Here is a 27,160-nt window from a genome sequence, read left to right on the forward strand (position 1 = left end):
GTAGCTGCAATGTACAGCATGTGGAGCTAGCAGGCTTGAGTCTGATGGTCTCTCTGCAGGACAGCATAATATGATGGGACACCAACTCTGGGCAGAGACACTTACCTCTAGCTAGTGAGGAGTAGAGCAGGGACTTGAATTCAGGTAGCTTTACACCAGATAATGAACATTTAACCATAGGTTATCTGGCAACTATCAGTGCAAAACTGAATTTCTACAGAAAGTGTTCAGAGGAGAGAGTATTTGCTGTGGGCTAGGATTGCCCTATAGGGCTTTCAGGAAGAAGCTGGGATTTGAATAGTTTTGGTTTAGGTTATAAGGAGGAAGAAGAGGAGGAAGATGAAAAGCAACTCAGGACCAGGCTCGGTGGCTCACACCCTGTAATCCTAGCACTTTGGGAGGCCAAGGCGGGTGGATCACTTGAGATCAGGAGTTCGAGAACAACCTGGCCAACATGGTGAAACCCTGTAAAAATACAAAAATTAGCCAGGCATGGTGGCACGCACCTGTAATCCCAGCTATTCAGGAGGCTGAGGCAGAAGAATCACTTGAGGCTGGGAGGCAGAGGTTGCAGTGAGCCGAGATGGTGCCACTGCACTCCAGCCTGGGCAACAGAGTGAGATCTCATCTCAAAAAAAAAAAAAAAAAAAAAAAAGAAAAAGTAAAAAGAAAAGCAACTTAGAAAGGGAAAAATATGGATATGGAAAAGGGAAAGCAAAAAGTAAGATAGCAGCCAAAACAATAGCAACAAATTAACATTACTGATTGCTTTATTAATACTATGTGCTAGTGCTCTGCTGAGTGCTCTACAGGAAATATTTTATTTAATCCTTAATAAATTGGGATGAGATAATGCTATTCTTTTTGTATAGATGAGGAAATGGGACATAAATATATATTAAGTAAGCTGCCCAAAGCCATGGAGCCAATAAATATGTGTAGCCCAGTGATTGGAGGGGATGAAGGGCAAGGCACTCATGGATGTGAAGGGGCATCGTGGGAAGGGTAGAGAGGAATACTGGGACAGGTTGTGGAGCATTTTTGATAGGGAGGCTGACCATGCCAGTAGGCAATGGGGAATCCTTGAAACATTTTTGAGCACTAGAGTGACATGTGAAAGGGCATCTGTGATAAAATCACTTTATTTTTATCCTTAAACTCTCCCCACTGATGAGAGGTGGAGACCCTGTGCCACTCCAGATTTATAGATGCTTTCTGTGATGGCTGGTGGTGATTACAAAGGAAGAGCTGAAGATAAAGACTGAGCAGTGTGACCTTCTCCTTTCATCCCTGCCTTGAGGGCCCCAGCTGAGACCTAAAATAGTCTAATATATATTGACACCTGGTTAGGTCCAACAGTGCTCCAGGGAAAAGAGCATAAGCTTCGAGACAAGAAGGACCTGGATTCAAATCCTGGCTCTGCCACTTTCTGGCTTTGTGCACATTCCTGAGTGTCTAGTTACTAGTCTGTGAATTCTAGTGGGAGGGGACTGTGCCCTGTTCACACTGTGAACAATGCCTGACTTATAGGCTTCACAATCATCCTTTTTTGAGTAACAAGAGAATGGAGCTTTCTGAGGCTTTATCTCCTCATCTGTAAACGAGGATTATCACACCTACTTCATAAAGTCTCATCTCCCATAAACCAAGGAATTGCAAACAATCCAGGCCCTCCCTGGAGAGGGAGGCCCATGTCTCTGCTGCCACGTTATCCTGATTTCCCATGTTTTGCCATCAGGGTGGGGGTGGGAAGAGATGATGATTCCTTGTTTGTTATTTTGGAAAGTAATTCTTTCCTGATTATTAAAGTAATACATGTTTATTTGTTTATTTTATATAGAATCTGGAAAAAATTCAAAGAAATTTGAAAAAATAGAAATAGAAAGTAAAAATATGTTCCTGTAAGATAAAATGTATTAGTGTTCATGTTTTAGACAATTTTCTTACAGTCTTTGTTCTTTTCCTCTACATATACATTTTATGTAATAAAATTGTGATCATACTGAATAAAACTTTCTAACTTGTTTTTTTCTCACGTACCATTTTATCATGCGACTTTTCCTAGATCTTAAACAGTATTTCAAAATAGGATTTTTAATGTCTGTATAAAATTTCATTACGTGAACTTCCTTTACTTTATTAAAACTTTTTCTTATTTTCCAACAGGTGCTTGGTTTTCAGTTTTGCAGTATTGGAAAGGACACGGCAAGGCGCCACCTCACTAGTGGGTGCTCAAAGGTTGTTTCCAGGCTGACTGATTCAGAATTACCTGGGTAGCTTTTAAACCAGAGATTTCTCCCTTCCACCCTAGATTCCTGAAGAGGGAGGTGGCTATTAAGAAAAAAATAAAAGGACCCTCCAGGTGATCCTGTTGTAAATTAGGAACCACTGATCTTGAGTTCTCAGAGGACTGTTTTTCTTTCCTTTTTTTTTTTTTTTTTTCATAGCTGAAATTCCCTTGCCCCACACAGTGCCTGACACAGTGGGTGTTCTGTAAATACTTATTGAGTGAATTAACAAATCTTATATTCTGCATTTTAATTCTGTTTCTTGTTTCCTTAGCAGAGTCTTGAAGGTAAATTAATGGGTTAAAATTTTAATTTTAAAAAACATTGATGGGGGAACAGGAGCCAAGATGGCCGAATAGGAACAGCTCCGGTCTCCAGCTCCCAGCCCCAGCGACACAGAAGACGGGTGATTTCTGCATTTCTGCTTGAGGTACCGGTTTCATCTCACTAGGGAGTGCCTAACAGTGGGTGCAGGACAGTCGGTGAAGCGCACTGTGCGCGAGCCGAAGCAGGGCGAGGCATTGCCTCACTCGGGAAGCGCAAGGGGTCAGGGAGTTCCCTTTCCTAGTCAAAGAAAGGGGAAACAGACGGCACCTGGAATATCGGGTCAGTCCCGTCCTAATACTGCGCTTTTCCAACAGGCCTGAAAAACGGCACACTAGGAGATTGTGTCCCGCACCTGGCTCGGAGGGTCCTATGCCCACAGAGTCTCGCTGATTGCTAGCACAGCAGTCTGAGATCACCACGCTGCAAGGCGGCAACGAGGCTGGGGGAGGGGCGCCCGCCATTGCCCAGGCTTGCTTAGGTAAACAAAGCAGCCAGGAAGCTCGAACTGGGTGGAGCCCACCACAGCTCAAGGAGGCCTGCCTGCCTCTGTAGGCTCCACCTCTGGGGGCAGGGCACAGACAACCAAAAACTCAGCGAGAACCTCCACAGCCTTAAATGTCCCTGTCTGACTGACAGCTTTGAAGAGAGTAGTGGTTCTCCCAGCACGCAGCTGGAGATCTGAGAACGGACAGACTGCCTCCTAAAGTGGGTCCCTCACCCCTGAGCAGCCTAACTGGGAGGCACCCCCCCAGTAGGGACAGACTGACACCTCATTCAACCAGGTACTCCTCTGAGACAAAACTTTCAGAGGAACTATCAGACAGCTGAATTTGTGGTCTCACGAAAATCCGCTGTTCTGCAGCCACCGGTGCTGACACCCAGCCAAACAGGGTCTCGAGTGGACCTCTAGTAAACTCCAACAGACCTGCAGCTGAGGGTCTTGTCTGGTAGAAGGAAAACTAACAAACAGAAAGGACATCCACACCAAAAACCCATCTGTACATCACCATCATTGAAGACAAAAAGTAGACAAAACCACAAAGATGGGGAAAAAACAGACCAAAAAAACTGGAAACTCTAAAAAACAGAGCACCTCTCCTCCTCCAAAGGAACGCAGTTCCTCACCAGCAACAGAACAAAGCTGGATGGAGGATGACTTTGAAGAGTTGAGAGAAGAAGGCTTCAGACGATCAAACTACTCTGAGCTACGAGAGGAAATTCAAAACAATAGCAAAGAAGTTAAAAACTTTGAAAAAAAATTAGAAGAATGGATAACTAGAATAACCAATGGAGAGAAGGGCTTAAAGGAGATGATGGAGCTGAAAGCCAAGTTTCGAGAACTACGCAAAGAATGCAGAAGCCTCAGTAGCAGATGCGATCAACTGGAAGAAAGGGTATCGCTGATAGAAGATGAAATGAATGAAATGAAGAGAGAAGGGAAGTTTAGAGAAAAAAGAATAAAAAGAAATGAACAAAGCCTCCAAGAAATTTGGGACTATGTGAAAAGACCAAACCTACGTCTGATTGGTGTACCTGAAAATGATGGGGAGAATGGAACCAAGTTGGAAAACACTCTGCAAGATATTATCCAGGAGAACTTCCCCAATCTAGCAAGGCAGGCCAGCATTCAGATTCAGGAAATACAGAGAACGCCACAAAGATACTCCTCGAGAAGGGCAACTCCAAGACACATAATTGTCAGATTCACCAAAGTTGAAATGAAGGAAAAAATGTTAAGGGCAGCCAGAGAGAAAGGTCGGGTTACCCACAAAGGGAAGCCCATCAGACTAACAGCTGATCTCTCAGCAGAAACTCTACAAGCCAGAAGAGAGTGGGGGCCGATATTCAACATTCTTAAAGAAAAGAATTTTCAACCCAGAATTTCCTATCCCACCAAACTAAGCTTCATAAGTGAAGGAGAAATAAAATACTTTACAGACAAGCAAACGCTGAGTGATTTTGTCACCACTAGGCCTGCCCTAAAAGAGCTCCTGAAGGAAGCACTAAACATGGAAAGGAACAAGCGGTACCAGCCCCTGCAAAAACATGCCAAATTGTAAAGACCATCGAGGCTAGGAAGAAACTATAGCAACTAACGAGCAAAATAACCAACTAACATCATAATGACAGGATCAGATTCACACATAACAATATTCACGTTAAATGTAAATGGGCTAAATGCTCCAATCAAAAGACACAGACTGGCAAACTGGATAAGGAGTCAGGACCCATCAGTGTGCTGTATTCAGGAAACCCATCTCACGTGCAGAGACACACATAGACTCAAAATAAAGGGATGGAGGAAGATCTATCAAGCAACTGGAAAACAAAAAAAGGCAGGGGTTGCAATCCTAGTCTCTGATAAAATAGACTTTAAACCAACAAAGATCAAAAGAGACAAAGAAGGCCATTACATAATGGTAAAGGGATCAATTCAACAAGAAGAGCTAACTATCCTAAATATATATGCACCCAACACAGGAGCACCCAGATTCATAAAGCAAGTCCTCAGTGACCTACAAAGGGACTTAAACTCCCACACAATAATAATGGGAGATTTTAACACCCCACTGTCAGCATTAGACAGATCAACGAGACAGAAAGTTAACAAGGATATCCAGGAATTGAACTCAGCTCTACATAAAGTGGACCTAATAGACATCTACAGAACTCTCCACCCCAAATCAACAGAATATACATTTTTTTCAGCACCACACCACACCTATTCCAAAATTGACCACATAGTTGGAAGTAAAGCTCTTCTCAGCAAATGTAAAAGAACAGAGATTATAACAAACTGTCTCTCAGACCACAGTGCAATCAAACTAGAACTCAGGATTAAGAAACTCAGTCAAAACCGCTCAACTACATGGAAACTGAACAACCTGCTCCTGAATGACTATTGGGTACATAATGAAATGAAGGCAGAAATAAAGATGTTCTTTGAAACCAATGAGAACAGAGACACAACATACCAGAATCTCTGGGACACGTTCAAAGCAGTGTGTAGAGGGAAATTTATAGCACTAAATGCCCACAAGAGAAAGCAGGAAAGATCCAAAATTGACACCCTAACATCACAATTAAAAGAACTAGAAAAGCAAGAGCAAACACATTCAAAAGCTAGCAGAAGGCTAGAAATAACTAAAATCAGAGCAGAACTGAAGGAAATAGAGACACAAAAAACCCTTCAAAAAATTAATGAATCCAGGAGCTGGTTTTTTGAAAAGATCAACAAAATTGATGGACCGCTAGCAAGACTAATAAAGAAGAAAAGAGAGAAGAATCAAATAGATGCAATAAAAAACGAAAAAGGGGATATCACCACCGATCCCACAGAAATACAATCTACCATCAGAGAATACTACAAACACCTCTATGCAAATAAACTAGAAAATCTAGAAGAAATGGATAAATTCCTCGACAAATACACCCTCCCAAGACTAAACCAGGAAGAAGTTGAATCTCTGAATAGACCAATAACAGGTTCTGAAATTGTGGCAATAATCAATAGCTTACCAACCAAAAAGAGTCCAGGACCTGATGGATTCACAGCTGAATTCTACCAGAGGTACAAGGAGGAACTGGTACCATTCCTTCTGAAACTATTCCAATCGATAGAAAAAGAGGGAATCCTCCGTAACACATTTTACGAAGCCAGCATCGTCCTGATACCAAAACCTGGCAGAGACATAACCAAAAAAGAGAATTTCAGACCAATATCCTTGATGAACATTGATGCAAAAATCCTCAATAAAATACTGGCAAACCGAATCCAGCAGCACATCAAAAAGCTTATCCACCATGATCAAGTGGGCTTCATCCCTGGGATGCAAGGCTGGTTCAACATACGCAAATCAATAAATGTAATCCAGCATATAAACAGAACCAAAGACAAAAACCACATGATTATCTCAATAGATGCAGAAAAGGCCTTTGACAAAATTCAACAACCCTTCATGCTAAAAACTCTCAATAAATTAGGTATTGATGGGACGTATCTCAACATAATAAGAGCTATCTACAACAAACCCACAGCCAATATCATACTGAATGGGCAAAAACTGGAAGCATTCCCTCTGAAAACTGGCACAAGACAGGGATGCCCTCTCTCACCGCTCCTATTCAACATAGTGCTGGAAGTTCTGGCCAGAGCAATCAGGCAGGAGAAGGAAATAAAGGGTATTCAATTAGGAAAAGAGGAAGTCAAATTGTCCCTGTTTGCAGATGACATGATTGTATATCTAGAAAACCCCATTGTCTCAGCCCAAAATCTCCTTAAGCTGATTAGCAACTTCAGCAAAGCCTCAGGATACAAAATTAATGTACAAAAATCACAAGCATTCTTGTACACCAATAACAGACAAACAGAGAGCCAAATCATGAGTGAACTCCCATTCACAATTGCTTCAAAGAGAATCAAATACCTAGGAATCCAACTTACAAGGGATGTGAAGGACCTCTTCAAGGAGAACTACAAACCACTGTTCAATGAAATAAAAGAGGATACAAACAAATGGAAGAACATTCCATGCTCATGGGTTGGAAGAATCAATATCGTGAAAATGGCCATACTGCCCAAGGTAATTTATAGATTCAATGCCATCCCCATCAAGCTACCAATGACTTTCTTCACAGAATTGGAAAAAACTACTTTAAAGTTCATATGGAACCAAAAAAGAGCCCGCATCGCCAAGTCAATCCTAAGCCAAAAGAACAAAGCTGGAGGCATCACGCTACCTGACTTTAAACTATACTACAAGGCTATAGTAACCAAAACAGCATGGTACTGGTACCACAACAGAGACATAGATCAATGGAACAGAACAGAGCCCTCAGAAATGATGCCGCATAGCTACAACTATCTGATCTTTGACAAACCTGACAAAAACAAGAAATGGGGAAAGGATTCCCTATTTAATAAATGGTGCTGGGAAAACTGGCTAGCCATATGTAGAAAGCTGCAACTGGATCCCTTCCTTACACCTTATACAAAAATTAATTCAAGATGGATTAAAGACTTATATGTTAGACCTAAAACCATTAAAATCCTACAAGAAAACCTAGGCAATACCATTCAGGACATAGGCGTGGGCAAGGACTTCATGTCTAAAACACCAAAAGCAATGGCAACAAAAGCCAAAATTGACAAATGGGATCTCATTAAACTAAAGAGCTTCTGCACAGCAAAAGAAACTATCATCAGAGTGAACAGGCAACCTACAGAATGGGAGAAAATTTTTGCAACCTACTCATCTGACAAAGGGCTAATATCCAGAATCTACAATGAACTCAAACAAATTTACAAGAAAAAAACAAACAACCCCATCAAAAAGTGGGCAAAGGACATGAACAGACACTTCTCAAAAGAAGACATTTATGCAGCCAAAAAACACATGAAGAAATGCTCCTCATCACTGGCCATCAGAGAAATGCAAATCAAAACCACAGTGAGATACCATCTCACACCAGTTAGAATGGCCATCATTAAAAAATCAGGAAACAACAGGTGCTGGAGAGGATGTGGAGAAATAGGAACACTTTTACACTGTTGGTGGGACTGTAAACTAGTTCAACCATTGTGGAAGTCAGTGTGGCGATTCCTCAGGGATCTAGAACTAGAAATACCATTTGACCCAGCCATCCCATTACTGGGTATATACCCAAAGGACTATAAATCATGCTGCTATAAAGACACATGCACACGTATGTTTATTGTGGCACTATTCACAATAGCAAAGAGTTGGAACCAACCCAAATGTCCAACAATGATAGACTGGATTAAGAAAATGTGGCACATATACACCATGGAATACTATGCAGCCATAAAAAATGATGAGTTCGTGTCCTTTGTAGGGACATGGATGAAACTGGAAAACATCATTCTCAGTAAACTATCGCAAGGACAAAAAACCAAACACCGCATGTTCTCACTCATAGGTGGGAATTGAACAATGAGAACTCATGGACACAGGAAGGGGAACATCACACTCCGGGGACTGTTGTGGGGTGGGGGGAGGGGGGAGGGACAGCATTAGGAGATACACCTAATGCTAAATGACGAGTTAATGGGTGCAGGAAATCAACATGGCACATGGATACATATGTAACAAACCTGCACATTGTGCACATGTACCCTAAAACCCTAAAGTATAATAAAAAAAAAAAACAAAAAAAAACATTGATGGTGCTTTTTAAATAAATACCTTCTCTAAAAATCAATATATATTTCTTTTTCTTTAGAAATACATATTTTTCGTTTCTTTTTTCTTTTTTTTTTTTTCTGAGACAGAGTCTCGCTCTGTTGCCCAGGCTGGAGTGCAGTGGCCCGATCTTGGCTCACTGCAAGCTCCGCCTCTGGGGTTCACGCCATTCTCCTGCCTCAGCCTCCTGAGTAGCTGGGACTACAGGCACCTGCCACCACGCCCGGCTAATTTTTTTTTATATTTTTAGTAGAGACGGGGTTTCACCATGTTAGCCAGGATGGTCTCAATCTCCTGACCTTGTGATCGGCCTGCCTCGGCCTCCCAAAGTGCTGGGATTACAGGCATGAGCCACCCTGCCCGGTCCAGAAATACATAGTTTTCTTATAAGAACAACATAGATTCATAATATAAAAATTTCAAAATGTAGATATGTAAAAAGAAAAAATCATACAATATGCACACACATATATGTATATGTATATTTCCATTCAGTTCTTTTCCTGTATGTATATGTGTGAATATATGTGAAAAATATATATTAGCCACATATCAGGCAGTAAACAAAATGTTGTGTAATCTGCTTTTTCTTTGTGGGTCTCACAATCATGATTTTAAATCCTGGTTTGGCAGTTTTTGCAATTATATTTCTAGCCTGTTAATACATAATACCTAGTCTATTAAATCTGTGTGTAATAGGGATCTATTTTCATGGTTGAATTTAAATATTTCCAAAATCATAAGTAAACACAGTTTAAAAATATTTAGTGAAACGTTTTGTTTGGTGTGGTGTAGACTGCAAGTTTTCATACTTTTTGCATTTACAGGAACTGGTAAATATCTTTTGGGGCATGGCATGGAAGTAATATATTAGTAAAGCCATTTTAAAAACCTAATTACCATCTACTACTATATCAGAGAAGAAATGATATTTTAATGTAGAAAATGTAAGTGCATTTACTTTTCTAAAAATTAAAACTCAGTTTGAGATGTGCAGACCCTATGTCACTTTAGAAATGTAAAATGGCACATAGCAATTGCAGAGGATGTACTCTGGGTAAGAAGGATAAAGCTGAGAATAAGTTTGCTAATTTTGCCCCAGACTGATGAAAACATCGTCATTAACCAGCTACAATCCTTCAGTATCCACTAGATAAATGCATGTCTTGCTTCTTAGCCATTGTATTTTCATTCACTTATTTGTGGGCTCCTAGAAGGGAGAAGTCATGTTTAATTCATCTTTGAAGTCCTAGTGCTTAAGGCTGTGCAGTTAGAGTAAATGGAATGATTGTGAGAAAGCACACTCCATTTCTGAACTACTTTCTTTTCACTTTGTCACTCAACTTTCTCTAAGTTGCTCTTTAAATTGGTATTCATTATTTGAGCAAAAGATTTAGGAGACAGAGTTGGGGAACAGATCATTTTTATGCAGTTACAAACTTGATTTTCAAGATCTGGCAAGATTGAAGAAAGATGTTTAATATACATTATCTTTACATCTAGCAACTCAAACCATAAAGGAGCATGAACACAGGATTACTGTTGTACAGGTCATGTTAGAACTGCTTTGCAAATTTGGTCCCTACTTTAATGTCCCATTGCTATTTTGTGTTTCCTCTACCAGAGGCTCCATTCTCTTCTCTGTCAAGCTCCTCCTTCTCCTTTAAAAGCCCAGCTCAAATGCTCCTTCCTCTATGGAGACTTTCCCCCCTTTTGCTTCAATGTCTCTAAACTGGGCAGAAGTAGTCATTTCCATCTTCATGCTCCCATTATGATCTGTTCATGCCTAAATTTTAGCACACCATTGTGCTTTTCTGTTAAATATATAAGGGTCTATCTTTGGTGCATGTTGAAGTTCCCTGAGGGATGGGGAGGGTTATTATCTTTGTCCTCAGTATTTAGTACAATATATGATCTAGGGTAGGGAGCTCATAAACTGATATTTTTAGGGCTTTTTAATTCAGGATCATCAGCTATACATATATATACTTGAATCCTTTTTGTTCTCAGTGGCTGCTAAGCTAAATCCATGATGACTGCAACAAATCCAGGATGTCCTTTTGAATGGATTCTTTTGGCTGGGTGGCTTCTCAGGCATCTTCAGCCATTGTTAAACTCCATGAGAAGGCGCTGTGGGTGGGGTGGGATGGGGCTTTTGAGGCAGATGCAGTACCCAAACTCTCTCTCTCCACGTACTGTTGTAAGGAGGATGGCTTGGTTCTCAACCCATTGGTCTTCTAAACCCAAATGTGTTTAATCACCTACAAGTACCACTCATTAGACTACCCCTAAAAACAATAATTAGGTACCACATTTCAATGTGAAGTGATCCATGTTACCATTGTTTCTTCTGCATAGTGACTCTCCCACTGCTGGTATTGTGACAGCTAAATAAAAAGGCCAGTAATATGTGGGTTTCTGTTTTCTGTTTTTTTACCTTGAGGAAACAAAGACTCTCCTGACGTAATGAGATACTAGGAATCTCAAAAGAGCCAAACAGAACAATAGATTCTTTTTTGTATATTATTATTATGAAGCCACTAAGAAGGAATTATTCAGCAATAACATATGGGAGACTGGTTATTGTTAGAACCTTCAGCTCATCACTAGGGGAAAAACCAAGTTGTTCAAAGCAACCTGTGAGGGGTGGATTACCAGAAATGCACATAAATTGTTAGAATTGACATTGTCTCTTGGCTGGGTGCGGTGGCTCACGCCTGTAATCCCAGCACTTTGGGAGGCCGTGGCAGGTGGATCATTTCACTTGAGATCAGGAGTTTGAGACCAGCTTGGCCAATATGGTGAAACCTCATTTCTACTAAAAATACAAAAATTAGCCGTTTGTAGTGGTGCGTGCCTGCAATTCCAGCTACTTGGGAGGCTGAGGCAGAAGAATCGCTTGAACCCACTAGGCGGAGGTTGCAGTGAGCCAAGATCGTGCCACTGCACCCCAGCCTGGGCTACAGAGTGAGACTCTTGCCAAAAAAAAAAAAAACAAAAAAACCCAACATTGTCTCTCAAAGGCAGAAATTAACAAGCAACAAAATGCTAATAAGAATCTCTCAATGCACCTTTCAAACAAAACTCTCTAGTGTTAGCCCAAAGTTTTAAAAAAGGGCAAACCTTTTTATTAAAAAAGTGTTCAGCCGTGTTGCCTTGTACATGACTTTTGGAGCCCTCACTAAAAAGCTGTTTACCCTAATTTCCCAGTAATGTCTTCATTTCTTGGTCAGGAGATTTAGATTATCTCATTACCAAGATCCTGATTCATTGGCTTGAGGAGTTAGGTCTCCCCCACAAAAGGTCCTCTCTGTCCTCTGGGAAGTAAAAAAGCCACATATAACTCCATATAACTGCCATAGAATGCCCAGGCAACTAAACTGACATCTTACCATGTGATTAGTCTGGTGCCCAGGAGCACCATGGGAGAGAATTTGAACGCTCTTGGCAGTTGGGATTCAGACCTTGACAGTTGTAACCGATAGACTGGGCTGGGGCAATGCTGATGAAAGGCAAATTTCTGAGAGAAAAATCACCCAAAGTAAGGAGTTTGGCACTGTAGACTAGATTCGGCTGCAGGAATTGTGCACTAGAAAGATGCAGTGTTTCTTTTCTTTCTTTTTTTTTTTTTTTTTTTTTTGAGATGGAGTCTTGTTCTGTCGCCAGGCTGGAGTGCTGGAGTGCAGTGGCACTATCTTGGCTCACTGCAACCTCCCTCTCCTGGGTTCACAAGATTCTCCTGCCTCAGCCTTCTGAGTAGCTGGGATTACAGGCACCCACCACTATGCCCGGCTAATTTTTAGTAGAGACAGGGTTTCACCATGTTGACCAGGCTGGTCTTGAACTCCTGATCTCATGTGATCTGCCCGCCTCGGCCTCCCAAAGTGCGGGATTACAGGTGTGAGCCACTGTGCCCAGCCAAGATGTGGTGTTTCTAATGGCAGGCACTTGAACCCAACTGAACCCTGAGAGCCCCTCTGAGAGGGCTGTGTGTCTTGGGAATGAGAGAGTTATGAGGTAAAACTGAAAAAAACATCATACGGGGCCCCAGCCATTTGAGAATTGGGCACTGGAAGAAAAAATGTGTTTCCCTGTTGGGTATTGGGTGGAGAGTGGTGTTAGAATTGGAGATTAGGAGGCAGAAGATAGGGAAATACAGGCAGGGGTAAGAACAGATAGCACAGGGCCCTGCTGGAGGTCAGGAGTGAGGCAGCGCTCCCCGACGGGGTTCTGAGGTCATAGTGAGCCTCACATCATTAGGCTCTGAGTGCTGTGGGGATTTTTCAGAAACAAAAGGAAAGCTTCTAAATTTTAGAGAGTGACTAATCCATGTGAAAGGATGGGACATAATGACCAACAATACAGGGCAGTGGCATTTTTAAATAGTACCAACAATAAGAGCACTTGTAATTCAGAGGAAGAAGGGGTTTCTGGGAAGATGGTTAGAAGGGGCTTAACGGAGGCTTAATTGAATAGCCTTAAAAGAAAGACCAAATTTAGGTAGCTGGAGGGAGGAACACTGGGGGCAAGAAGAATTCCTAAGAGCTAAGGTGTGCCTTGAGTCTGTCAGCTCCATTGGATAACTCTGGTATGCCACCTATTATAACCATTGTGTTTAAGTTTTTCAGTGCCTTCTCTAGCTTTCTATAAGTTGTTATGAGTGGACCTGACTACCTAGAGAGAGTAATACAGAAGCTCCATCCCGATCACAGCTACCTCATTACCATGTTCCTCCAAGATGGCCGCCCCTAAGCAGAAGCTCCATCCGGATCACAGCTACCTCATTACCATGTTCCTCCAACATGGCCGCCCCTAAGGAGAATCATCAACTGGGCTTTAAGAAGAGAGAAATCCAAAAGACCATCAGCAACAAATGAAAGACTGAAGTTGAAAGGCAAGTCTTCAGATTTGGAGTAAGAGCTGTATCCAGTGTGAGGTAATATTCTGGAAGGGAATGTAATTTCTGAGGTGGCAAGATATCAGTTAGTAAACTAATTTTGTCACTGTGGCTATTTGTATAACTCACATGTGTGTACATTTCACTGCCTGAGATTAATACCTTTATCTTGGTTCACAATTGGTTCTATCTTAGTATACAGAGTTGCTGTAAAATGAAAGATGCAAAAGAACGACAAGGTTAAGAGAATTTTCAGATAGATGATCACATGCAGAACCAGGAATTCAGAGAAGAATGAAGTCTTTCTCCTCCCATGTCCTCCTCCCACTGGGATATCATCAAGAGTCAGTCGGAGAAATATGTCTCAATAACCTTGAACTCATCCCTGCCCTGATCCTTCTGGAAACTGAGAATCAGTATGACATGTATTGATGAATTAATATTCCAGGCAGGCTAATTCTATTATTCTGCCCAACTCAGGAGAGAAGAGTTTACTATGCAATGAAAATAATTTTCTCCCAATGTCATCTTTGCCCTTTGGCCAAGTATAGTGAGCACCAACTGAAGGGGTTGACAAGTAAGTGGTCAGGTATATGGCTTGACAGTCGCACTGCCTTGCACTGTTAAGTCTATTTCTCCCTAAATTATCCATGCTGGCTCTCAGTGCAACACGACTCACTGATTCTTCTCCAACCCTTCAGTTCCCTTGAAGTAGCAGGTGGTTAAAAGTTTGCTGCCAATTATAAACCTCTGACCTTCAGCAGCACTCTCTTCTTGACTGCTTCTGAATCCAGTGTTTTAGCAACTAAATATCAGAGATGTTGTTAAGTGAGTATTTTGGGGTTTTGGCTTCATGTTTGGTCCAAGACTTTATGAAAGGATAAGGGATTCTATGGTTATTATTTTAACCATATTCTATGGCTATTATTTTTTCAACAAAAATACAACTACCACTGTCCCAACTTTACCACTCCCCACTAAAGATCAGCACCAAAAGGGCTTCTGGGGTTTCCAGGCAACAGGTTTATCAAAGATACCATCAATTTTAAACTTTAATTAATGTCCTCCTCTTTATTACTATTATTATTTTTTTACACAGTCCACAGGAATTTCATGGCTGCAGTCTCCTAGAAGAGTTCTTATGATTCATCCAGAATGAAAGAGTGCCTCCTTATGAGGTCAAGGCTTTCAGAGGTATATGCAGCCTGTCACCTGGACCTCCTGGCCCTGCCCCATTTCAGGTAGGTCACTGCATGAACTGCAGGTATTGAGAGGATCTTTGCTTTTCTACTTTAGCTGCTCCATGGACATAATCCCCCATCCCTGCTTTACATTTTCAACCTTTTGCTTCCATTGCCTGATGGTCAGATGCAGAACCAGGGATCAGAGAGGAATGAAGTCCTTCTCTCCCAATATCTTCCTCCTACTGGGATATCATTAAGAGCCAATGAAAGAAATATATCTCAATAACCTTGAACTCTCTGAAAATCATGGAGTTAAGGGGATTTAAGAGGGGTGACTACTGGTTTCTCTGGAACTCTTCCCCCTTCGAGATTCTAGAATGTGGGCTGAATAAAACATGTGGCTTTGTCTGCAATTGCAGGGAGTCCAGAGCCACAAGCTTCAAGCTCTGGAAAGAGCCATTGGCCTGGGATATTGGTTGTTAAAATGTTAAGAGAAAGGCAGTTTAACATGCAGCAATGAGTTCCACTTACATAAAGAGGAATATGTATAGATAAAAGATCTGAATTCAGTAAATTAAAGTATTCACAGCTGCATTGTCAGATTATAGTTGATAGTTTTCTTTGTTTTCCTGCACTTCCCAGCCCACAAAGAGCATGTGTTATTTTTATCAATAGAGTTTTAGCCTTTAAGAAGAAATAACGTAAGGGTAGGAATTGTGCTTCTTTCATTTCACTGTTGTGGTTAATGACTTCTATGGTGGACACCTGGCCCAGCACCTGGGTAATCTAGCATTTATTTCAGTGCTTCTCGGGACAGATGAAACAGTGGTGACTAAGTGCCAGGAATGATACAAGTCACTTTACATAGGTTATTTTTAAATCACGCTATCAAGGTAGGTACTATCCCCACCTTAATCTTGTAGACAAAGAACTTGAGGCAGACAGATTAAGTAACTTATCCTAAATTACCCAGGTAGTAAGAGTCTAGGCTAAGTTTTGAGCCCATGTCTATCTGGTTCAAAATGGTTTCAAAATGGGCTTTCACTATTTCCAGCATGACTACCTGATTCCTAGTCTTAGAGCTTTATCTGTTGTCTCTGCAAGTAAAACTCAGATCTGTTTTTACCTATGTCACTGCGTTGATTCACCCCTAAAAAAAGCATTCCTCTTGCTGGGATAGTTTGGTGTTGTCAGGAAGAGGCCCCCTCCCAAATTGAAAGCTGCGTGGCAGCCAGCCTTCAGCCTGAGCTCAGACTTGCTTTCATTTACTCATTCACTTCCCTTTTGTTGTGAGTGTTTCCACTTACAGGCCATGGGTACACCCAGACAGAGTGAGAGTATGGTCACCAGGAGATCACTGGTGCCCCAGTAGTAGGAGTGGAGCCGTGGGGACACAGCACCTTCAGGCTTCTGCTGGTAGTGGCTCAGGCAACCCTCACCTGACCCTTCTGCCCTCAGCCTTTGGGAAGGCTGGAGCCTGACCTGGATTTTAGGGAAAAAAGAATTGAGGGCTTCCTGAGGTGAGGGTGGAGGTGAGGCAGGGCAGATAAGGCGTCTTCTCTTTCAGAGGGAAGTAAAGACTCAAATCATGAAAGGAATCAATTTAGAGTAAGTTCTTCATGTTTAGCTTGGCTGGAGGCATTCTGGTTGATCAACTATTCTTAACAAGGGTGGTGGTGTGTGCTATACGTGGCTGAACACTTTTCCAGGGATTATAAACACAATTAAGTGTGGGTAAAATCCAAACTTCACTAAATATAATTAAATTTTTCTTTGATGATTCTTAAGACCTTCAGGATCCTGTAGTGCCTCAGGGTCACCATCAGGTTTATCATCATCCTTGATGAGGTGGGCAGCTGAATTAAAGCAACAGATTTAAAATTACAGATCTCACTCCCACCCTGCCTACTTGGGTGGTGTTGGACAGGTGACTTTGACCTCTGGAGCCTCAGAGTCTCCTCCAAAATAAGGGCGGCAGCATTACCTCATAGGGTTGTCATAGCAGAAAACTATGTGCATGAAGAATATTGTCCTTATCATCATTACTATTAAGCTACAAGGACATCAAACTGCCAGCTAATACAATGTCTTTTTTTTTTTTAATCATGTTTCAAAGCCATTTACTTTGGTCTCCTTTTAAGGAAAATGGCTTCCCCTGCAGCAGGAATTGCTGAGAAAGTGATATTTAGTCAAGTGCTAGGAAGAGTGCTATAAAACATTGTTTAACCTGCAGAAGGAGTATATGTCTGTTGTAAAAAAAAAAAAAAAAAAAAAAAAAAAAACACTAAAGAAAAACATGCTTTTTAGAAAGTTCATTTCTACTCTAATTGTTTCAATCTTCTCCAGAGGTAAGCCTTTCATAAGTCAGTGTGTACATGAGATTTAAATTATACTGTTCATTATTGTTCTGTGACTTTGCTTTTTTTTTTCAATTGACAACTTAGCCTGGGGATCTTTTTATTCTTTTTGAGAGCTGCATCTGCATAGCCTTTCATGAGATGGATGAATTTCATCTTGCTTATCTATGGCTCTGTTGATGGACAAACTGCCAGCTAATACTAATGATAGACATTAGACTATTTCTGGTTTTTCTATGGCAAACAATGCTGTAACGAACACAGAATGGCATTCATGCACTAACTCCATTGTAGCCACTCAGTAATTGTTTATTAACCTCAGGTTGCCTTAACCCATACTTCCTAAAACACGTTCTTCTTGATCTGTAGGTCGCTCCAAAGAGATAGTATCAAACATGAACACAACAAGTGATTTTTAAAAACAGTCTAGTGATTTCTAATAAGTTTGTACACTTGTGCAACTATCACCACAACTCAGTTTTTAGAGCATTTCCATGACCTCAAAAAGTTCCCTTACACCTGTTTGCAGTTCCCTTCACCCCATGCAAGATCTAGGCAACCACCAATGTAATTTCTGTCTCTACAGTTTTTGCCATACCTAGAAAGTTCATATAAATGGAATCACAGTTTGTAAGACTATGTATTGTGTCTGGCTTCTTTTCCTTAGAAAAATGTTTTTTGAGATTCAGTCAAGTTGTTGGATGTATCAGTTATTGCTAAGCTGTGTTACATTACAGAGATGTACCACATATTGTTTGTTCATTTGAATTATTTCCAGTGTAGGCCTATTTTCAGCTTATGCCTATTACGAATAATGATGCTTCAAACATTTGTGTACAAGTTTTTTTATGGGTTGGTACCTAGGAGTGGAATTACTGAGCTTATAAGTATGTATTTAACTTTTAAAAAGAACTGCCAAACTTTTCCAAAGTGGTTGTTTCATTTTACATTACTACCAGCAATATATGTGAGTTCTAGTTTCTCTATATACTCACTAACCCTTGTTCTTGTCAATCTTTTTTATTTTAGTTTAGTTTATTTTTTGGAGATGGGATCTCTCTGTGCTGCCCAGGCTGGAGTGTAGTGGTGTGATGATAGCTCACGGCACCCTAGAACTCCTGGGCACAAGGGAGCCTCATACCTCAGCCTCCCCAATAGCTGGGACTACAGGCACATGACACCATGCCTGGCTAATTTTATTTTTATTTAAAAAGTTTTTTTTTTTTTTTTTGGAGAGACAGGATCTCACCATATTGCTCAGGCTGGTCTCAAACTCCCGGCTTCAAGCGAAACTCCTGCCTCAGCCTTTCAAAGTGCTGGAAATACAGGTATGAGTCACTGCACCTGGCCAGTCTTTATTAATTAATTAATTAATTTAGTTAGTTTTTGAGACAGAGTCTCACACTGTCACCCAGGCTGGAGTGCAGTGGTGCGATCTCTGCTCATTGCAACCTCCGCCTCCCAGGTTCTAGCAATTCTCCTGCCTCAGCCTCCCAAGTAGCTGGGATTACAGGTGCTCACCATCATGCCTGGCTAATTTTTGTATTTTTGGTAGAGGTGGGGTTTTGCTATGTTGACCCGGCTGGTCTTGAACTCCTGACCTCAGGTGATCCACCTGTCTTGGCCTCCCAAAGTGCTGGGATTGCAGGCATGAGCCACCATGGCCGGCCCAGTCTTTTTTATTATAAATATGCTAGTGGTTGTGTAGTGGTAACACATTGTCATTTAAACAGGCATTTTCCTAATAACTATTGACATTGGCTACCTTTTCATGTGCTTGTTAGCCATTCATATACACTCTATGGTGAAGTGCTGATTGAAATCTTTTGTCAATTTTTTTTGCTGGCCCATTTGCCTTTTATTTCTGTGAGAGTTTTTAATACAAACTGAGTATATATATATATGCACATTTATACATGTTACATTAAACACATTTATACATGTTACATATATAGATACATGATTTATAAATATATTCTCCCAATCTGTGGCTTGTTTCTTCATTTACCTAGTGGCGAATTAGAAGAACAAAAGTATTTGATTTTGATGAGGTATAAATTAGTCAATTCTTTCTTTTATGGATCATGCTTTGGGTACTATATCTAAGAAATCTTTGCTTAACCTCAAGGTCACAAAGGATTTCTCTTATATTTTCTTCATGATTGTTATGATTTAGAAGACTAGATGAAGCTAAAGTTCTCTATAGCCCTCCTTAGGCTGAAATCAGCAGGACCATGGAATGAAATCTACAGAGTAGTTCTTCCCTACCTTTTCAGGGTAGTTTTCACAGCTTAGCTAGATTCTGTAGGTAAAAAATCAACCAAAGTTGCTCTTATTATTGACTCCTCAAAAATTTTTACCAAGAAAAAAATGTAAGATCATGTTTATTTAGGAGGATTAGGAAAGATTTCCTTTCAGAAGGTCATATTTATTTCCTATACCATGAATAGAATGTTCTTCTCAGTGTGTTATTTTATCAAACAACTGTAGGGTGATTTCTCTCAGGCAGTAAAAAGGCATTTCCTATTTACCATGGTTTTGACATGCCATAGTTTCACTTGCTTCTCTTTATTCCCAACAACTCACTTTATTTCTCTAGGTAATGAGACTATTATTTATTAGCCTTTAACAAGGTTCTGTGTGTGTATGTGTGTGTGTGTGTGTATGCACATGCATGTGTGTGTGTGTGTGTACTCTAGATGTACATTGCTCCTGATTTTTGGAACTCTTGATTCTCATTTATTCCAAACCTTCATTGATCATAGCATATACAGGTCCTCATTCTTTATTTGAAATTCTTAGGGCCAGATGTGTTTTAAAAATCACGATGTTTTGACTTTAGAAAGAACAGTGAATATGCTGAATTAATATAATATTCTCGGGGAGTCAAGATGACTAATATTTCATACTATGAACATACTAATCTTTTTAAACATCCTGAATATTTACAAGATCTGAAATAAATAGAGACTATAAATGAATTTACATCAGTTCAGATTGGATTTTGTAACATGGATTCAGGTCTGGTCAGTTTCTGGAGGCAAGTAAGTTATTAAAAAAAAAAAAAACAAACCTGTCCATTTAGAGCACTTTTGGATTTCCAAATCGAGAGTAAGGGCTTCTGGATTTGTGTTTCCTGATGCACTGCACAAGCTACCTGTTGTAGTATACTGGGTTCCTCAGCCTTAATTGACCACTGCTGGAGCTGTGAACGGTGTCATGTTCTAGAAGACATGGGGAAGCATAGACATTGGTGAGGCTTTCAGTCTGAGAGAGTTTTCTGAAAAAAAAAAAAACGTTTTGAAGACAAATAATTTCCACTGTAAACAGTGCTGTGGTTTATCTTGTTCTCTTCTGGGGGAAGATTTTCTGCCATTTGAAATCAGTATGTGCTTTTAAGAATAATTCCTTATCTCCTACTAATTCTAGTGCAGCATTTGCTTCACGGCACAGACTCTCAGACACAGATGCCTAATACATTTTTCTAGGGGTGCCTGGATTCCTGGCTTGGGGTGAAATTATATCATAAAATGGAATTGAGTCAAGCTGTGGTATATTTGAATCCCATTGAGAGCTAGATTATACGATCAATGGCAGCTCACAAACACATTTTAATCAGCAAGCACTTTGGTGCTGACCCAACAGCACTTGTGCAAATCTTTGGCCCATGTTCCCAGGAAAAACAAGAGCTTCCTTGGTACCCACTACTTCTTTCCTCTTGAATAGGAAGAATCTTGTCATTTCAACTAATGGCACTCCAAGAAAAAATTACAGAAGCAATACATACTTATAAACAAGTAATACATATAAAATACTTATACAAGTAAATTATATGCAAAAGTTTATGTAAATATATAGAGTTAAAATGTAAAAGCCCCTCAGTGCAACTTTCCCACGTCATCTCTGCTACCCTCTTCAGAGGTCACCACTTAAGGTAACTTGACATGTGTTACTCTAGGCTGTCTTCTTTGTAGCCGTATGTATGCCCACACACAAATACATTCACGCAGTTGTGTTTATAGGCAAGTGGGTCATAGTCTTCGAATTGTCCTGTCACTTGCTTTTTTTTAACCATCTACTGGAAACATCTTTCCTTGACACTGTTATCCTTTTGATGGCTGCAGAGCATTGTCAGGAATGTATTTAACTCAGTCACCAGTAAAAAACCCGTAGGCATTTTTTTTTAATTACACAGTATGCTTCAATGACCTTCCTTATTCATATTTTTTGCACACGTGTATTTTCATAGAATAGATAGTAAAAAAAAAATTTTTGTTGTTTAAGATCCCACTCCCAATAGTTGCTTTAGTAACTCCAAATTTCAGCATTTACCATGTCCTTCTCTTGCTTCTCCAGAAAAGCAATTTGGGGGCATTGCTCATCTTTCCTGGAACATGAGTTTCTATTGGGGTGCAAATGGGGACAATAAAGAGGTTTATTTTTGTTTACAAATTTGTTATACTTCTGGTTTCGCCTGTTAGCTATTAACTTGATGTCATAGTCTTTTATTTCCTCTCATATATAGGACAGGTCAGATAAAATAAAACAAGAGTTTGCCTTTAGCTGCGTAAATTGTTGCAACCTTTTTGGGAGGGCCCTTTACAATATCTACTAAAATGGCATCATGGAAATTATTTTGAGACCTGAAAGATTTTGTTAAGATATGAATCTCAGCAGGTTTTAGAAATCTGTTTAAATAGTTCATTTCATGCAAATGTTGCAAAACATATATAAATCTTTTAATTCATAGAATCACAAAATTTTAGAGCCCTAGAGTTTAAAGCTATAAGGACTTTTTGGTGCCTTGAAAAATGAGAGGATTGGATTAGATGATCTCGAGTTTTTCCTTTAATTCTTGGCATTTTGTGGTCTGTTGTTCCCAGAGAAAAGATAATAGTAAAGGTAGAACGATGACAGTGATCAGTGTAGTACTAGTGGAGGAGCCTTTGCATTTAGGACAAGCCCCTTTATTGCTTTCATTCCTAAGGTAGAAATTTTCTCTCTTCATCCTTTATTATTGTATGGTCTTTCTTTTATGTGTGCAAATATTTCTGTCAGCTTAAAGCATTCTTTGACGTGGCTTTATTTTCATAATTTTTACTGAGGAAGGTTAATTGGTGGAGATGTAATCAAACTAAGAAACAGGTTATCTTTTTGAGTATGAAGAGTGGCTGCTAGTTAACTTTTAATTGCACATGTGTAGTATTTTCCTATGGAGTAGATGTTACCTGATGTAATGGAAGACTGTTCAACATTTGTTCAATATTATAGGAGGTATAGCAGGAACTGTGGCTGCAGAGATAAACGAGGTGGAGTCCTTGTCCTTAAATAGGTCATATTTTGGACTTAAAAAAATCCAGTGACACTGGGGACAGAAATAGGGTCAAAGGGTGAAACTCCATGGAGATAGCTTTTAGCATAATTTAATAATGCAAATGAACCTAAACTCTTATCAGCCCTGGAGTATATAAATAAGGTCTTAAAGACTATGGACCTAATTATGATGATCCTTTATGCCCACTTACATGATCATAGGACACCAGCTCCCCCCTCCATCTCTTCCAGTTTCTAGAATAGGAACAAGTGCACGCATGCTCTCCCAATCTGGTAACCCACCATGTCACCTTGCCTCTGGCTTAGCTATGATGACAGTGCTTCATTGGCACAGGTTTCCTCTGCTGAGCTGTTAGGGTTCCAAAGACACACCATAGTCTCTGACAGAGCTGGGGAAGAATGGTCCTTTTCTCAGCTCTCAGTACATTTTGTTTCCTGGGCCCCACAACTGTCCTGCTTGTTCCTCCAGTGATGTTCTTCAAATTCTCCCTCTATAATCTTCCTCACCATGTTGGATCTAAACCAGTTCCCCAGGCTGTGTGACAGGGCTGGATGGGCTGATAGCATGCTGTTTCTCTGTTGTCCTTGCCTGTTTGTTTTTTTCTCATTTTTCCTCTGTAGTTTCTTGCAGGCACTACTGTCTCTTTTAGAGAAAAGCAGGTTCTCCATGCACATCTCTTCAGGCAAATAGATGCCCAGGAGCATGGCCAGCTTACTGGTTCCTCAGCAGCCAGATTTCAACATAGACCCTCTCTTATTTGACTTTGTATCCCTAATGTCAGCTAATTGCTTGCTACAGAATGGGCCTCGAATTCTTGTTGAATTAATGAGTCAATGTTTGTTAAAAGGTACATATATTAATTCCATGAAGATAGAACAGAGGTTTCCCAACTTCATGGTCATGCCCAAATTTGTAAAACACTTGCCCAAGATTAAAGCTATATATTGTCTGGATCTACAATATGGTTTAAAAAGATTAACAAACATTTATTTGGAAAAATATGTGCAATTAAAAGCAAAACAACTTGTGCTACCCCCTAGGAAGTTATCAATGTTATGGAGAGTAGCAGACATCTGGGTGAAAGGAGACAGGGAAACTGGGAGTTGGGGAGAGAGGGAAAATTGTGACTGAGGATTCCCACTTGGAACTCCTGGCCATCTAGCTCCCAAGTTCTAACTCTGAGGTGAGCAAGTTCACTTTTTGGTTTCCTTTAAATGGAATGTTTCTGAATAAGCAATCAATTCACGTAGTTTGACAACCCCTACTCAAAAAAAGCTTCCTTCTATTCATTTCCTCTTGTCACCTGGCTCCTGGAGGGGCGTTTTATAACTACCAATGCAAATTTGCTTCAGACTGGGGCCAGAGAGAAGATATGGAGACTTAAAACTTTTAGTCCCTCAGGCAAGGTCAAGGCTGACTGACTTGTTTAGGGAAAAAAACCTGTGATCTTGGTCTCGTTAGTCTTATGTTTGAACATACTGAGCTTATCAGCCTGGACAAGGAGCCCTGATTGTTCACAAACCAGCAGGCTCTCAGAGGTCTTGCCCTGTGCTTTAAAAGATTTCAGCAAGAGTTGGATCTGGTATTTGAGTTCTGAGGAAGCTATGCTTTGATGAGGACATTCCCATGGTGGTCCAGAAGCAAGTCAGAGCCTAAAACCAGGAGGGATAGGGGACACTCAAAGACTAGGAGACTGAGCATGAAGAGCCAGTACAGAAGGTCCCAGATGGGCCTGGAGTCAAGGTGCACAGGCGGGAGTGGGTCTGGAAAGAGAATGAGTTGGGAGAAAGCCAGAAGGGTCCAGCATGATGGCTATGAACAGGTGAACACCCCACCTCTTCCTAGGCTTGTGTTTCTTGCCAAATAAGTGGGCAGATGTGTGTGTAATAGATAAACTTCAATGGGCCAAAGGTTGGTGGGGAAAAATGTACCTCCAACAAAATATAGCTTAACAAATGAAAGAGCTAATGAAACTGAAATCACTTCCAATCAAGAGACCGCCTGGGTATTTCTTTTCTTTCCTTTCTTTCTTTTTTTTTTTTTTTTTTTTTTTAGATGGAGTCTCTCTCTGTTGCCCAGGCTGGAGTACGGTGGGGCCATCTCAGCTCACTGCAACCTGCACCTTCTGGGTACAAGCAATTCTCCTGCCTCAGCCTCCAGAATAGCTGGGATTACAGGCACCTGCCATCACGCCTGGCTAATGTTTCTATTTTTGGTAGAGATGGGGTTTCACCATTTTGGCCAGGCTGGTCTCGAACTCCTGACCTCAAGTGATTCATCCACCTCGGCCTCCCAAAGTGCTGAGATTACAGGCAGGAGCCACCTCGCCTGGCTCCACCTCAGTATTTCTGTGTGACCAATAAGATACTTGAGCCTTAATAAAACTTTTAGCAGATTTTATATAGTTGTTTAGAAAAATTGTCAGTTAAAAGAATTGACATTATCAGCAAAAACTCAGTGACATTTATCATTTTCTTTTAGTGAATATTTTCTTTTCCCTCTTTATGATATGACATTTTATTATTGTTTTCCCTGGGTTATTTTCTGAAATAAAAATTTACTTAGATATAAAGTCACCTGATTATATGTTAATTTTTCAATTAAACATTTAAAATGTTAATGCTTAATTTAACTAAAAAAATCACTGTGTTCTTACTGTCAAATAGTTTATAAGATTACCCTCTTTTCTTGCTAGCACTTATCACGTCTGTGAGTAGCTAATTTGGGTTTTGTTTTTTACTCTATGCTATATATATGTATAAATATTATATATAAGTATATATAGTATTTATAGTATATATGCTATATATACTAATATATAGTATAGAGTATAGTATACTACACTATATTTAATACTACATATAAATATATATAGTATAGAGTAAAAATATTTACTTTTTTTAACTTTTTTCTTGAAAACTTTACTAAAATAAGGATTAAACCTGAAAAAAGAACAAGCAGAATGCCAGCCCTTTGTATAAAATATATACTGTATATACTATAGTATATACAGTATATATTTTATGTATTACACATATGTGTGTGTGTTTGTGTACTATAAGCATCTTCAGGGCAGAACTATACTGACCTTGCCCATCTTTTTTATTTCTAGCACCTTGCACAGTGTCTGGTACACAGTAGGCACTTAATATTTGCTGGTGACAGGATGAGGGAGATGAGATGAGGTGAAGTGATTAAACCAATGAGCCACACCTTGTAAAGAAGGCTGTGGGTGTTATCAGAGTACAGAGCAAAGGGTGCTGACCCTGGAGGTCAGGAAGCCAGCAGGGAAAGCCTCTTAGGGGTGGTGCTTTTTGACTGAATCCTCTGAGCCAGATGAAGAAGAGAGTGACATAGTCCAAAGGAAAGCATGGGAATGTTGGGAACTGCTACTCATTTGACATTGGCTGGAAGAGGGAAACTTTCTGTGGGAAATGCCAAAAACAGTGAGAGGTGGGGCAGGGTGCAAGACCACAGCGTAAATGAACCCATGTGTGCCGAGGAGTGTGGAGTTCTTTCAAAGTTGGTGGGGAGCCCTGATGTCACCGTGACAACAATAGAAAGGTCAGATTGAGAAGGAGCGAGTGTGTAGGAACTCTGCTTAGGACGCCAATGCACTACGCCAGGCACCCTCTTTTTTTTTTAACTTTTTGCTTGAAAACTTTATTAAAATAAGGATTAAACCTGAAAAAAGAACAATCAGAATGCCAGCCCTTTGTATAAAATCATCAAGAAAAAGGAAAGAAAGAGAGAAAGAAAGAAGAGAAAAGAAAAGAAGTCAGGCACCCTCTTTAATTTCTTCTCATCTCTCTCTCACCGACGCTCTCGACAGGGGAGTGCTCCACCCCCACAGTCTCTTCTTTTTCTCCGTCCATTCACTTGCATTCATGCACTGCAAGAGGGCTCTCCGCCCTCGCATTGTAGACCCATGGTTCTTCATTCCCCACACTTCACAGTCACACTGCTTCCCCTGGAGCCCCACTCACCTACTTACTCAATTTCAGTTTTCAGTCTTGGTTTTGTGAGACTTCTTGACCACTATATTCTCCTTAAAGTATTTTTTGAATTGGTAATTCCTTCATAGTTCAAACCAGGAAAGAACGAAACAGAGTGAACAGTCTCTTTTCATCCTTGTCCCTCAGTTTTCCATACGCAGCCACTGCTGTTAGTTTCTTATATATCCTCCCAGAGATTCTTTATATATATTAGAAAAAATGCAAATTTATTTGTATTTAAAACAAATAAGAATATAGGTTGTTATTTTTTGCCCTTCCTAACAGAAAAAGTAGATATTGCTCATATGGTTTGGCTTTGCATTTTTTTCAATCAACAAATGAAAAAAATATACATGTGTAGACACTGGGCTTCTCATGGGCATCTGATACTCACTTTGCTCTGAACTGAATTACTTCCCAAAGCTGCTTCTCCTCTTATACTCTTCGATTCAGTGGTCCTGGTGAGTAGGGGTTATGTCCATTTATCTAATCTCTTAAGTCAAAAACCTGGTAGGCATCCTTGACCACTCCCCTAACACCATCTAAAATATCAGCAGGCTCCAGCTTTTCCCTT

At 40.3% G+C, this 27,160-nt stretch overlaps 1 protein-coding gene and 1 long non-coding RNA gene across 2 annotated transcripts in view; both read left to right on the top strand.

Moving 5' to 3' along the window:
• The first annotated feature begins 2,169 nt into the window (after positions 1–2,169).
• Positions 2,170–10,948, top strand: LOC134733322 (uncharacterized). The gene is made up of 3 exons (XR_010116794.1): positions 2,170–2,362; positions 9,646–9,765; positions 10,829–10,948. It is a non-coding gene; the product is annotated as an uncharacterized lncRNA (long non-coding RNA).
• Positions 10,949–13,699: 2,751 nt separating this feature from the next.
• LOC134732849 (uncharacterized) overlaps positions 13,700–27,160 on the top strand; it is a 48,581-nt gene continuing 35,120 nt past the window's right edge. Inside the window, exons 1-3 of the mRNA XM_063619968.1 lie at positions 13,700–13,754; positions 14,815–14,956; positions 17,041–17,247. The gene's annotated coding sequence lies outside the window, so the exon portion shown is untranslated. The remainder of the gene's footprint in view (positions 13,755–14,814; positions 14,957–17,040; positions 17,248–27,160) is intronic.

This window comes from Symphalangus syndactylus, chromosome 17 (assembly GCF_028878055.3).
Source record: "Symphalangus syndactylus isolate Jambi chromosome 17, NHGRI_mSymSyn1-v2.1_pri, whole genome shotgun sequence".
NCBI lineage: Eukaryota > Metazoa > Chordata > Mammalia > Primates > Hylobatidae > Symphalangus > Symphalangus syndactylus.